General features: G+C 40.2%; 1 protein-coding gene and 1 long non-coding RNA gene across 2 annotated transcripts in view; one reads left to right on the forward strand and one right to left on the reverse strand.

Annotated features, from left to right (window-relative positions):
* The window catches only part of HIVEP1 (HIVEP zinc finger 1), a 160,764-nt gene extending 160,262 nt beyond the window's left edge, over nt 1-502 (reverse strand). The window contains exon 1 of the mRNA XM_028152416.2: nt 400-502. The gene's annotated coding sequence lies outside the window, so the exon portion shown is untranslated. The remainder of the gene's footprint in view (nt 1-399) is intronic.
* Nucleotides 503-8,867: 8,365 nt separating this feature from the next.
* LOC114233190 (uncharacterized) overlaps nt 8,868-13,296 on the forward strand; it is a 38,565-nt gene continuing 34,136 nt past the window's right edge. The window contains exon 1 of the long non-coding RNA XR_008556998.1: nt 8,868-8,947. This is a non-coding gene — a long non-coding RNA (uncharacterized LOC114233190). The remainder of the gene's footprint in view (nt 8,948-13,296) is intronic.

The following is a 13,296-nucleotide window of genomic DNA, read 5'->3' on the forward strand; positions in this document are numbered from 1 at the left end:
GCACCCCGAGGCTGGTGGCCGGGCTCCGCCGTCCCACCGCGTCCCCCGGGCTCCGCGCCACCGCCGCCGCCCGCGCGTCCCCAGCCCGGGTTCCCACGCGGCCGCCGGCCCGGCCCCGCTCGAGCTCCCCCCTGGCGCGGCCCCGCGGCCCCGGCCCTCCGCCCTGCGCGCGGCCGGCGAGCGCCTCCGCCACGCGGAGATCCCGGAGGTTCCTCCCCGGCGGCCTCCGGGTCACGCCGCCGCCTGTCCCGCCCTCCGCCCTCCGCGCGCGCCGGGCTTTCCTGTCCACCGGCCGAATCCCCTCCTCCTCGGGGCGACCCGGCGACAAAAACCTTCCCGCACGCCCTGCCCACTCTCCCCCAGCCAGACGCCAGACAAAAGACCCGAGAGGAAACTTACCCGGACTGCAACGCAAAAGTCTGATGCAGAGCTTCCAGGGTTTAACTTTTAATTTTAAAAACAACAAAAGCAGAAACCAAAAGCCTCCCAGGTTGGAAGGGGCGTGAGAGGAAATGCTAGGGGGAGGCGCTTGGTTCCCCAGGCTGCTGGTGCCCCCTCCCCCTCCGGTTCGGGCCCCTGCCTCGGGCTTTGATGTTATCTAGCGCACCGCCTACGCGGGTTTATACCGTGGGCTCTGCGCCGAGCGCGATGTGCAGAGACCTGGCACTTTACCCGCTGGTTTGAAGAGGAGGAAGCAGGTGGTCACGGTGAAGGAGCGCGAGTTGTTAGCCCGGCAGAGAGAAAGGGGCTTCGCCCTGTCTTCCCCCGGTTACCTGGACTGAAATGAACGACCCACCTACCTAGTAGTAATCCTGGAGATTTCACTTCCCTCCACCGTCAGCACAAACTCAGAACAAGGCAGCATTGTCTGTTTTCTGAGTATTGTATGTTTGGCTGTTAGAGCTCAGTTTTGAAAGTAGGTGTTATTTCCCTCCTCAGATAGACCTGCGGCCTTGAAGAGACGAGAATATACCTCTGAAGGAAATGAACTCCGTAATAGCCTCCATTCCTATAGGGCACCCTCCCCCTCACGTTATGGAAAGCTTGTAACTTGATTTTATCTTAGCTGTCTGGACACTAGCAGAAACTGGATACATTTCTACATTAGATTAGCAGTCTCAAAACCATCACAAAGCACTAACAAAGGGTGTTTTTTTTTTTCTTGTTTTTTTGTTTTTTTTTTTAACATATTAGTAATCAAGAAGGATTGCACTGTCTACCATTCAGCCCTAACTATTCATCCACTTGATGCCAACACCAGCCTGCGTTCAGGCCTTGCCCTCTGGGAGTTCACAAGTTAATGGAGACGGGATAAACACATGGAAAAGTACCGAGAGGGGAAAAAAAGATACAAGGAGCAGCATATAAACGGAGCCAATTAAAGTTATACAGCGTTATTTACATGATTGCTGAGAGCTCTCTGGATTGGATGGAGGGCAGGATTATGAGAGTTCCACCCTGAGACTGAGTCCTGAGTAGGATTTTGAAGGAAAGTTCATGATTTGGCAATAGTATGAGAACAGCATTCCAGGCAAGGGAAATAGTTTGATGGTGAAAGCAAGTAAACTATGTGTGATGATTTTTCTGGCTAGAGTGGAGAGTCAAAACAAATGTGGAAAAAAAAAAATAGGGTGACCATATAAATGTAGCATCCAGACTGGACTTTTGAGAGGGAAAGAGAAACTATTAATAACTATACCCAGATGAGAGACACACACCTGGACTGTCCTAGGCAAACAGGAAGGGTGGATTCTCTAGCAAGGAGCTATGAAAACAGAATGGGCAGGCAACGGGCAAAAGGAAGGACTTAAGATGGAATTGAGGAAGGAATTAAGATATGATACTGCAAATAGAGGCATATTTATTACACTTTGCAAATATTGTGTTTTCGTCAGCATTGAGGCAAGACCCTCCACCAGCAAAAAGATTATGAGCCAGTGAAGGCTCAGATTATAGTTAGCATTTTTAGCAATAAAGAATTTTTTAGTTAAGGTATGTACATCTCTCTAGCCTTGTTATTACACGCTTAGTAGATTACAGTATCGTGTAAACATAACTTTATATGCACGGGAAACCAAAAAGTTCATGTGATCGCTTTATTGTGACATTCACTTGATTGAGGTGGCCTGGAATGGAACCTGCAGTGTAGCTGAGGTATGCCTGTAGCTGGTAGTCATTTGGAGACATGTAGACTGAGAATAATCTTTTTAAGGAAAATTATTGTCACTGAGGGATTTAGGATCCATCATCGTAGTAACTTTATTGGAAGTAGGAGTATTAGTAGCATTGGTATCACCAGAAGTAGTAATAGTAGTAGTAGTGGTAGTGGTAGTAATTGACAGTTGAGAGTTTACGACTTGCCAATCTCTGCTGTATAAACTCATTTAATCCCCACTATAAACCCATAGTATAGTTGAAAAGGAGATTTAGAAATGCTAACTAATTTGCCTGCAGCTAGAGAACCCAAAGAATGTGGAGCTGCTCAAAGTTTAAAGATTATATTTTGTGAAAAATAGTATAATAACTCTAATGTTCTACATCTGTGGAGTAAGGAAGAAAAATGAATGAAAAAATAAAAGTCCGTAGTTTCAAGTTTTGAAACTTGGTAGATTGTGTGATAAAAATAGGAAAGTTGGGATGGTGTGATGTTTGAGGATTAAAAAGGATAATTTAATTCACATTTATGCCAATGTTGACATTACTAACATTACAGGATACACAATCTAAGGAAACTGGTTTCTAACTTTATTTAAAAGTTTAGCCCAGCTGGCATGGCTCAGTGGTTAAGCATTGACCTATAAACCAGGAGGTCACAGATCAATTCCCAGTCAGGGCACATGCCCAGGTTGTGGGCTCGATCCCTAGTGGGAGGTGTGCAGGGGGAGCCGATCAGTGATTCTCTTTCATCATTGATGTTTTCTCTCTCTCTCTCCCTGATTCTCTTTCATCATTGATGTTTCTATCTCTCTCTCCCTCTCCATTCCTCTCTGAAACCAATAAAAATATATTTTAAAAAAGAAGTTCAATGCCAATTAATAATATAGTTTAAAGAATGTTATTTGGTGTACTACCTCTTAAAGAGGTGAAAGAGTGATAGAAGCAATACTTGCAGTTCCTAAGAGGCAACAGCGTTCAATTAAAACAATTCAACTTTATCCATGATCTGACAATGTGGAAACAAGTGTAAGTATAAGACATTGTATTAGCCCAACCTAAGACACTGTGTTAGTCCAGCAATCTAATACACTATATTAGTCATCTCAGACTGCCATAACAAAGTACCATGGACTGGGTGACTCTATAATAGAAATTTATTTCCTCACAGATCTGGAAGCTGGAAAGCCAAGATCAAGATTCTGCTGATTCATTTTCTGGTGAGAACACTCTTCCTGGCTTGTAGCTGGCCAGCCACCTCCTTACTATGTCATCATATGGTCTTCCCTCCAGGTGTGCCCACACACACAGCAAGTGAGCTCTCTGGTATCTCTTAGACACTAAGCCTATGGAATCAGGGCCCCACCCTTACGTTCCTTTCTTTTTTTTTTAATTTCTTTATTGATTAAGGTGTCACATATTTGTCCTCATCCCCCTATTCCCATCCCCCACACCTCCCCACGGATGCCCCCACCACCCTGTTGTCTTTAACCATTGGTTAGGCTTGTATGCATGCACACAAGTCCTTTGGTTGATCTCTCCCCCCTCCCCCCACCCTTCCCTATCCTCCCTCTGAAGCCCGACAGTCTGATCGATGCCTCCTTGTTTCTGGGTCTGTTCTTGTTCATCAGTCTATGTTGTTCATCATTTCCTCTAGATGAGTGAGATCATGTGTTACTAGAAATATACTTATAAGAACCGAATGTGAGACGAGCAATAATGGTTATGCTGACAGGCAAATGAATCAGTCTGTAGTAAGTTTCTTTCTGGACCAACAGTTCTTTTGAGACCCAATTTCAATGTCCACCAGTTCCTTATGTGTACATGTCAGCACTGACTTTTCAGCTCTGGATGGTGGACAAATGGTGGTAATGCAGGTCCGACTCCTTCTGGTTTGGTCTTGCCCGGACCCAGGGGCACGGCTTCACCCGGACTCAGGGGCACGCAGCCTCACCCAGACCTGGGACCCAGCATCACCCGGGCCCTGGGGCATGTGGCCTCACCTGGACCCAGGTGTGCGTGGCCTCACCCGGTCCCGGGATCCAGCCTCACCCGGACCCAGGGGCGCATGGCCTCTCCCGGACCCAGGGGCGCGGCCTCACCCGGACCCGGGACCCAGCCTCACCCGGATCCAGGGGCGCACAGCCTCACCAGGACCCGGGATTCAGCTTCACCCGGACCCAGGGGCGCTCGGCCTCGCCATGACCCGGGACCCAGCCTCACCCGGATTATGTTTCATTTAACTTAGTTTCCTCATTTCCACATGCAGTCACATTGAGGGTAAGGCTTCAACATACGGATTTGGGAGTCAGGGTAGGGACACAATTCAGTTGAAAGCAGACAAGAGTATTTTCACATGGAAATGCAGAGTGAACTAATACCGACCTAGGAAAGAGGCTTGTCAGGTGCTTATAGATAAAATAAGTTAACATGGGTTTCGAGCTCAGACAGACCTGGGTTTCAGTGAGAGGACACTGGTGACTGTGGGAAAGGTCACTCCCATCTCTTTAAGCCTCAGTACATTCCTTGTAGGGGTGAGCAGAGGACTGAGTGAAATACTAGATGAAAATGCCTGGAAGTGACTGAGTACTCAATGAATGTTAGCTACGATTATAACTATCATTACTATTTTAATAACACTGCTGCATTAAAAAAAAAAATGGAACGCTCTAGATTAGACTGCAGTGTCCTTTATCCAAACGAAACACTGCTGGGACATGCTTAATTTTATTTTTTCTTAGCCTCGGAGGGCCAAAGGGACTTCATTCTAGTCTCACTTATTTCCAGGAAGAATTACTCCTAAATAACTTTTTTTAAATTATTGTTTTCTTTATTTTTTTTTTTTCATATACGGAAGGGTTTATTTCTGGGCTTTCTATTCCCTAACTCATTTTTTTTTTTTAATATATTTTATTGATTTTTTTACAGATAGAAAGGGAGAGGGATAGAGAGTTAGAAACATCGATGAGAGAGAGACATTGACCAGCTGCCTCCTGCACACCCCCTACTGGGGGATGTGCCCGCAACCAATGTACATGCCCTTGACCGGAATCGAACCCGGGACCTTCCAGTCCACAGGCTGACGCTCTATCCACTGAGCCAAACCAGTTTCAGCCGTTTTCTTTATTGATTAAGGTATTACATATGTGTCCTTACTAAATAACTCCTAAACCATTTGTATATACTCTACTTTTTAACATTTCTAGTAAAATAGTTGTCAAACCTTCTCTGGACAGCTGTTTTGCTTTCTGCACCTTTACTGCATTGTATAAATAAAGCCATCTTATTGATTGCCAAAGGATTTAAGGGTCTTGTTTCCCCCAGTGTATTCACAATCAAACATATGTAAATTAAGGTTTATCCATCCATCCTATCTAAGGTGTGCATATCACTTCCCCTACCCCATACTCTCTGTCTCACCACTCCATGGCTTTCCTTTATAACATCTTACGCTCTGGAAAACATGAGGTCCGTGATTAAAGGCATCTTGATTTGTTCCCCTCTGAGTCCCCAGTCCCTGGAACAGTGTTGCTATAACTTTGTTGAGTAGATGAAGGAGAGGAGAACCATGACTTCTTTACAAGTGAGTGCAGTCCTGCTCGTTAACTTTCAGATTCTGCTGTTTTGTGCCCAGGACCTGCTCTCAAAATGTCCCCAAACTAACAGCTTTGCTGTAGCCTGAGCCCTGCTCATCTTGCAGCTTAGTTACTAAGGCTTTCATGCCAGCTTTAGTGTTTTCTTACTTGTGCATTTTCATTTAAACAACTCGGGATGTTTAATTTCTGGACTTGATGTTACATAATATGGTTAAAAGGGAACTGCTTATCTTACAGACTAGGAAACTAAAATATGAAGTGGTCATGTGTATTATACAATGTCACCAAGCTGGCTCCTTGGCAGGGCTTGACTAGTCAATTCTCCTCCCCTTCTTCCTGCTCTCAAATCCTTTTCCTTTTGTGTCCTTGCTCGATTCTTAACCACCAGCAACTCCATTGCCTTTAGCATACTCTTAATATACATTCCTAAATTTTTTTTAAAAAAAGAGTTATTTCTCCTTTGAGAGAGAGGGAGAAACATTGAGGTGAGAGAGCAACATGGATTAGTTGCCTCTCATACACACCTGACTGACCAAGGATCGAACCTGCAACCTAGGTATGAGCCCTGACCTAGAATTGAACCCACAACCTTTTGGTCTAGGACAATACTCCAACCGGCCAGGGCTCCTCTGCTATAATTTTGATTAAGGTTTCGTGGCTTAAGCATTTTATGTTGAAAGGGAGAGAAAGGTGTGTATGTGTATAAAATTAAGAAAAAATATGGCAGAGAAAACAATATGGACTTAGAAGCCAACAAACCTGACCTTGGCTAGGTAGCTTAGTTGGTTAGAGCATCGTCCCTATACACCAAGGTTCTGGGTTCCATCCCTGCTCAGGGTACATACAAGAATCAACCAATGAATACATAAGTAAGTGGAATAACAAATTGATATTTCTCTCTTGCCCCCTCTCTAAAATCAATCAATAAATTTAAAATGTTAAAGAAAAATATAGAAGCCAGCAAACCTGGATTGGATTCCAACCCTGTCAAAAGCACAATACTAGGCAATTTATTTGACCTTCCTGTGCCTCAGGTTACTCATCTGTAAAGTGGGTGTAATTAGAATCTTCATAGAATTATGAAGATTAGATGTACAGGTATTTCTAAAGCACTTAGGACAGTGCCTGCCACATAGTTATAGCTATATATAAGTGTTGACCAATTCCTAATTGCATTCCCACACTCTACTAAGTGTGCTTTAACATTTATTACCTTTTAAATCTTGAAATAAGTCTCTGGAGACTGAGGAGACATGATAACTAAATATAACATGGTGCCCTGGATGGGATCCTGGAATAGAGAGGGGACATTAATGGAAATACTTGGTGACATCCAAATAAAGTCTGGAGTTGAGTGAACAGTAATGTACCTGTAGCAGTTTCTCATTTTTGACAAGTGCATCATGGTAATGCAAGATGTTAACACTGGGAAAAACTTGAGGAGGGCATATGGGAGCACTCTGTACAATCTTTGCAATTTTTCTGTAAATCTAAAATATTCCAAAATAAATTTTCTTTAAAAAAAACAAAAAACAAAAAACAATGGGCTGCTTCAGTGCTGTTGTGATCTACATGTTACTGATAAAGGAACTCAGACTTAGAGAGGTTAAGATAGCCAAGGTACAACCACACAAGGCCTCCCAAGAACCCTTCCCAAGAACCCTCACCATCTGCAGGGAAGACTAGTCCTGAGCCCCCCAGTGAGTCCGAGCTTTCCTTGGCCCTCTCAGTGGCTGCAGTCTGGGATCTGAGAGAGCAGGTGGGCCTTAAACACTGTTATGAAGCAGACAGCCTTTTTCTTCAAGTTTCCTTCTCTTTGAGATTTAATTTCCACCTGATGACCTGTCTAGCAGAATTTGATATAGGTTTAGAGTATTATTTATTTTATATATGATAAATATATACCACAGGGGTACACCAAGTATGTGGATCCAGATACAGGACAGGAGTCAAAAAACATTAGGGCATTTCAAGTTTCCCTTCTAAATCAATGGTTATAAGTAACGTTTCCTTCCTGTACATAAACTGCCGACCCCACAACTCCACCCCCACTAGCTTCAAAAGTGTTCTCTTTCTCCAAACACATCTTGACTCCCAATGTCTACCTCCTACACTAACATCTCTGTTACCCACAACCTAACCAGGACCCAAACTCACTAGCTCCTGGCTTTTAAAATATGTAGTTGAGCTCAAAAAGTTTTCTCTAGATGCTTGTTTATTGAATTTTGCGACTGAATTGCTTCTAGTAAACAACTCTGAAACCCACCATCTTTTCCTTCCTTAAATTCAATGTGGTAGTATTCTATACTATTTGGTTTAATTTTCTGTTTCTAAAAGCTCGTGGTTTAATTTATAATTTTGAGCTTATTGGCACCTTCTTTTTATGGTAGTTCCTATTATGCCAAAATGCCTACAGGTTTCAATATAAAGGAACCTAAGAATCTAAAGTCAAAGTCCAAATTGGGCAAGTTGGAGAAAGAACAATAGACAGAATGGACTTTATAGAGGCTAAGGAAAAGGAAAGTAATATTAATACACCAGTAAGAGATAAGCAAAGAAATAAAAGACAAGAGTAAGCCACTAAAAATAGGCCATTAAAGCTCACGATAAACTTTAACATGTTCGGAGTGCTTTTGAAGGTTCAGCTATTTTCATTTCTGCAAGAAGAGGTGGAGCTTGATTTAAGGTAGATGTTTGGAAATGGAACAAGGGTTATAATAAGGCATCTGAATAAGGCTGTGTGCGTGCGTGTGTGTGTGCGTGTGCGTGTGCGTGTGTGTGTGTGTGTGTGTGTGTGTGTGTGTGTTGAGTATCAGCCAGATGGCTGTCTAACCTAAAGACAGTGTAGATGTTATTGTAAGATTTTTTGCTATTAATGGATAATGCATAATTACATAATGGTAATTACAAAAACTATTGATGCAAGCAGGAAATCTTGGCACAGTCGTGGTATGTAGTGCTCAGATCAGGAGTAACAGGACACACACATTTGTCTTCTGCTTGCCACTCATACAACTGTCATTCCCAACTGTTGTGGAACCTTCTGGTTGCAAAATTCCATCCCTCACATAGTAACAAGGGAGTCAAAACAGTTCCTCCCTCCTGTTCCCTGATCACAAAACAGTTTCGTAACCACGTTCTCTCAGAAAGTTCCATAGTTCACCACTCTGGAACAAAATAAAGTGATTTTCAGAAAGGTAAAGCAGACACTTTTCTAACAGTAGCTTTCCTGCTATTTGCCTTATTCTAAAAGCATAATTTTCTATTATACTAAAGTCTGATTGGGGGAAAGTAGGTTGTTAGTCTTTTGGATTTTCTTTAAAGAAATATATTTTTTACCATCTCAATAAAGACTCCTATTAAGTATTTTGAGCAACTAATGACCTTGTATCCATTTTGATACCATTAAAACAAACTCATATAATTTTTTTCATTTGAATTTTTAGTGAGATTTCTTAAGAAATCTTTTATTTTCTAATTTAGAAAAAAAAAGTCTTGTCCCAAACCAATTATTTTTTTTAAAGTTTTCAAACATAAGTTACTTTATGACAGTGGTCTGTGCTTCATATTCCCAGAAGGCCAACCTATCATTCTGCAATAAGTCACAATAAAAATATTTGGTTTGTGTCTGTTCTCACAAATTCAAAGAAAGCCAGAAAAAAATGTGGCCACTACTTAAATAAGAAATTCTGGAGTGCTGCAGAAATATTAGCAGCTGACTTAATAGTATGGAATTTTTGCTACTAGATTTCCTTGAAGCTTGCTCAATTTTTCTGGTAATCTAAAATATAGCGCAGTATTGAGATGGCATCGTGGAATATTGGCCAGTTGTGTAGCAGATAAGTCAAAGGAATCATTCTTCTAGGTTAAACTAAAGATCCTGGAAAAAAAAAAAAAAGGAAAGAAATAGTAATGTTTCTTATTGTGGCCAAATTACAATTCAGATTCATTGCTACTGAGCACCCAAAGGTTAATGGGCTAAGGGGCTAAAGGACACTATAAAATTTACAGACACTGCTCTGTAAAATGGGGTGATAATCATAATCTGCTTCCTAGGGATGCTTTATAGGACAGTGAGTGCTTATTAAGTGATCTGAATGTATCTACTTTATATAAATATCTAACTAAACTGCTCCTTCTGTTTATTCTCCCACTATGCGGAATATTCTTTACTTTTTCTTCCATGTCTCTTCATTATCTCCTCCCTTCTTTTTTTCACTTACATAATAATTGGATTCCTTTCCAAGGAAGCATTTCTTTCCTTACTTGTAACTACTTGCCATTTTCTGCTCTATTTTCTTTCTCTTCTTTGCTTCTGAATTTCAAGTGAATGGCTTATTCTTAAACCCAGAGCTATATTACTTTTAGATTCTATGACGTCTGTGAATTGGACATCTGTCTTCTTAAATTCAATAGCAATTACTTCTTCTATTAATATTTACAAGTGCATTGAATTCCTTGGATGGAAAATACTTCACAATCTCTCCTTTTCTTCTAGTTTATACTGCCCTGACACCTGGCTTCTTGAATACAGATTCTCTAATTAAAATCTGAATTAGGTCTTTACAACCACCATAGCCTACAATTTTGGCATCATTTCCAACCACATTTTTCTAATTCCTCAATTTTCTCTTAACCAAGAGCTTCATGCCTGTTTCCTTAATGCCAACTCCCTGTTTTTTTCACCCACATTTAGAAGATTTGGATCTCACTTTTATTACCCTAAGATGTAGAGGTGTGATGGGATACATTTAAATTTTTTTTTTCCTAATTCTTCTTCAAAGATTGCTACAGATGAAAAGCAAATACACTCTACATCACATGTAATGAAAAGCTGCTCAGTAATCTAGTCCAGTGGTACTCCAGTGCTGCCAATATTAACATTAGAGAGTGTCTGGGGAAAGAAAGCAGTTGTCCACCAAGGCATGAACTTGGAAAAAATAGGGCTGGCGTCCAAACATTCCTAGCTTCTCTTAATCAAGCACACCACCCTAATTATCTTCTAAAAATAACGCTTTGATCATATAACTCCCTTACTCCAGAAATCAAGTAGCTGCCCTCTAACTATAAGATGAAGTCCATATTCTCTGCTTTCCGTCCACAATGTGACCCAGGTGTATATTGCTAGCATTATTGTCAGCTGCTTCCCTTCAACTACATGGTTCCACTAGCTGTTTCTGCAGTAAGTCTGCTGCTTCCCTTCCTCCCTATCTCCAACTGCTGTCACTGCATGGGTTGCCTGCCTCCCGACTCTGCTCATCAAAACCCTCCCCATTCTCTAGGATCTCGCTGAATTGTCCCTTTTTGTGACCACTTTGTGACATGGTCCAACAGACCCATATAAAATTGGCATACTCCCAAGTAGGTAGTTAATCATGCCAGCAACTTTCAAGTGCTACTGCTGCTTTATTTTTTCTAGGTTTCTGTCTTATGCTCTAAATTGTTTCTAAAAAAGGTAACTCTTATTGTCCTACATAATCTTTCTTATTAATTAACTAATTAATTAATAACCAACTCTGACCATTAGCTGTGAACCATCCTTTCAGGGAATTGAAATCCATAGACTTTACTTGTATCTAGTACTGTTTGTGTGTGTGTGAGAATCATAGATAGGTGGTACCTTTTATCACTAACGTGGACACTTCACCGGGTTTTAATTTCTACCTGTAATGTGATGTGTTAAACTAGCTCCCTAAAGTTCGTTTTAGGGTAAAGAGTCTAATTTTGCCGGTTATACTTCAAAGATGGTGAATTTTCTAATCAGGTACTTTGTGACAATATAAACTTTAATCACAGACCTCATCTTTTTTAGATTTTTTAAAATCTATTTTCTTTCTATGCATGCCTTCATTCTTCCCTTTTTTATTATGATCTACTTGAGATGTCATTGTAAGAATCACATATTATTTCAATATAGACAAACCTTCAAAAATCAGTTATAGTATTTAGATTATATACTTTAGTCTCTTTTCAATCTGAGATAATATGCCAGGTGTAAATATATTCATTGTAAAATACTTATTTGAAAACAAAATTAATCTATGTATTTTGTTCCTTCTCTACTATATCATTTTGTGATAGCTACAAAAATTACATGGTAATTTCCTCAAACCTTAATGCATTTAGGTTTAAATTATTGAATTTCAGTAAAAATTTAAATTTAAAAATATCTTATGTTACTTGTCTCAGGTAATGTTGAGATATGATTAGAGGCTACTGGTTGTAAATTTTTCAAAAGGTAGTATAAAAGTAAAAAAGATCTTTTCTATTATTGCTTTGAAATCTCGGATAAAAATCACCTATCTAGAAACAAATTCAAAATCTAAATGTTTACTTAATTCTTTGAAAGGTTTTCTTAACTTAAATATTAACAAATCGAAACTACTTTCTAGTTAGTACAATTAAAAATGGTAGAACAATGTCACTCCAATAAATTCAATTGAAAAAAACAACTATGGGTTTCATAGAACTGTACAACACAAGGGGTGAATGCCAATGTAAACTATAGTCTTTATTTTTTTTTTTTAAGAATTTTTGTGAGGTTATTGGAGCCAAACTGTCGACATATGCCAGGAAGCAGAACCTCAAAGAATTGAGATAATGCTCCCAATAGTCTTTAAATAATAATAATTTATCAATATTGGTTCATCAAATGTACCACAACTAATGCAAAATGCTAATAATGAAGGGTGGGAGGAGAAAGGGCACTTTATTTGGTAAACCTAAAACTGCTCTAAAAAATAAAATCTTGATTTTTAAAAAAGGTATGGGTTCTAAATAACTTGTCTATATACTCTTTATAAAGCTATTGCCTTCTCGCCCTGGCCAGTGTTGCTCAGTTTGCTGAGCATCGTCCTGTGCACCAACAGGTTGCTGGTTTGATTCTGGGTCAGGGCACATGCCAGGGTTGTGGGCTTGCTCCCCAGTAGCTGTTAATGCTACACTATCGAATCGGTGTTTCTCCCTTTCTGTCTCCCTCTCCCTTCCTCTCTGTAAAAATCAATGAAAATATTAAAATTAACAATAAAACTACTGCCCTCTCAATGCAATTTATTCTATAATGTCTTTAAAGATAGAGCACACTACTTTTCTCTGTCCTCTTACTTTATCCAGTTTTTCACTTTTTATTCTCAGCTGAGATCTTGAAAGTCCTCTTCTTCTCCAAGGGAAAATTACTTATGTTATTTTCAAATCATTCTAAACTTTAAGCATGTTACAACCTCCCTTTACTCCAATTTAAACTATGATGTTTTAATTATGAGTAAGTTAACATTAAACACCCCTGCTTTCAACATCTCCTGTCCTCAAGATAGATTAACCATGAAAACATTGCAAAATAGAAAAGATGACAATAAGATTTTTGTGCAAACATGAAATTCTAATCTGATTGGTGTTAGTATGGTCTCTTAAAAAATTTTTTTTTCTATGCAATTGTTATGAAGTCTCTGTTCATTCACTCCAAACACATACTTTGTGTAATACTGACCAAAATAATATTTTGGACAATATTGACTTTATCTCATCCCTGTGCAGCTTTCCACTTTTC

Source organism: Eptesicus fuscus, chromosome 9 (genome assembly GCF_027574615.1).
Source record: "Eptesicus fuscus isolate TK198812 chromosome 9, DD_ASM_mEF_20220401, whole genome shotgun sequence".
NCBI classification, from domain to species: domain Eukaryota; kingdom Metazoa; phylum Chordata; class Mammalia; order Chiroptera; family Vespertilionidae; genus Eptesicus; species Eptesicus fuscus.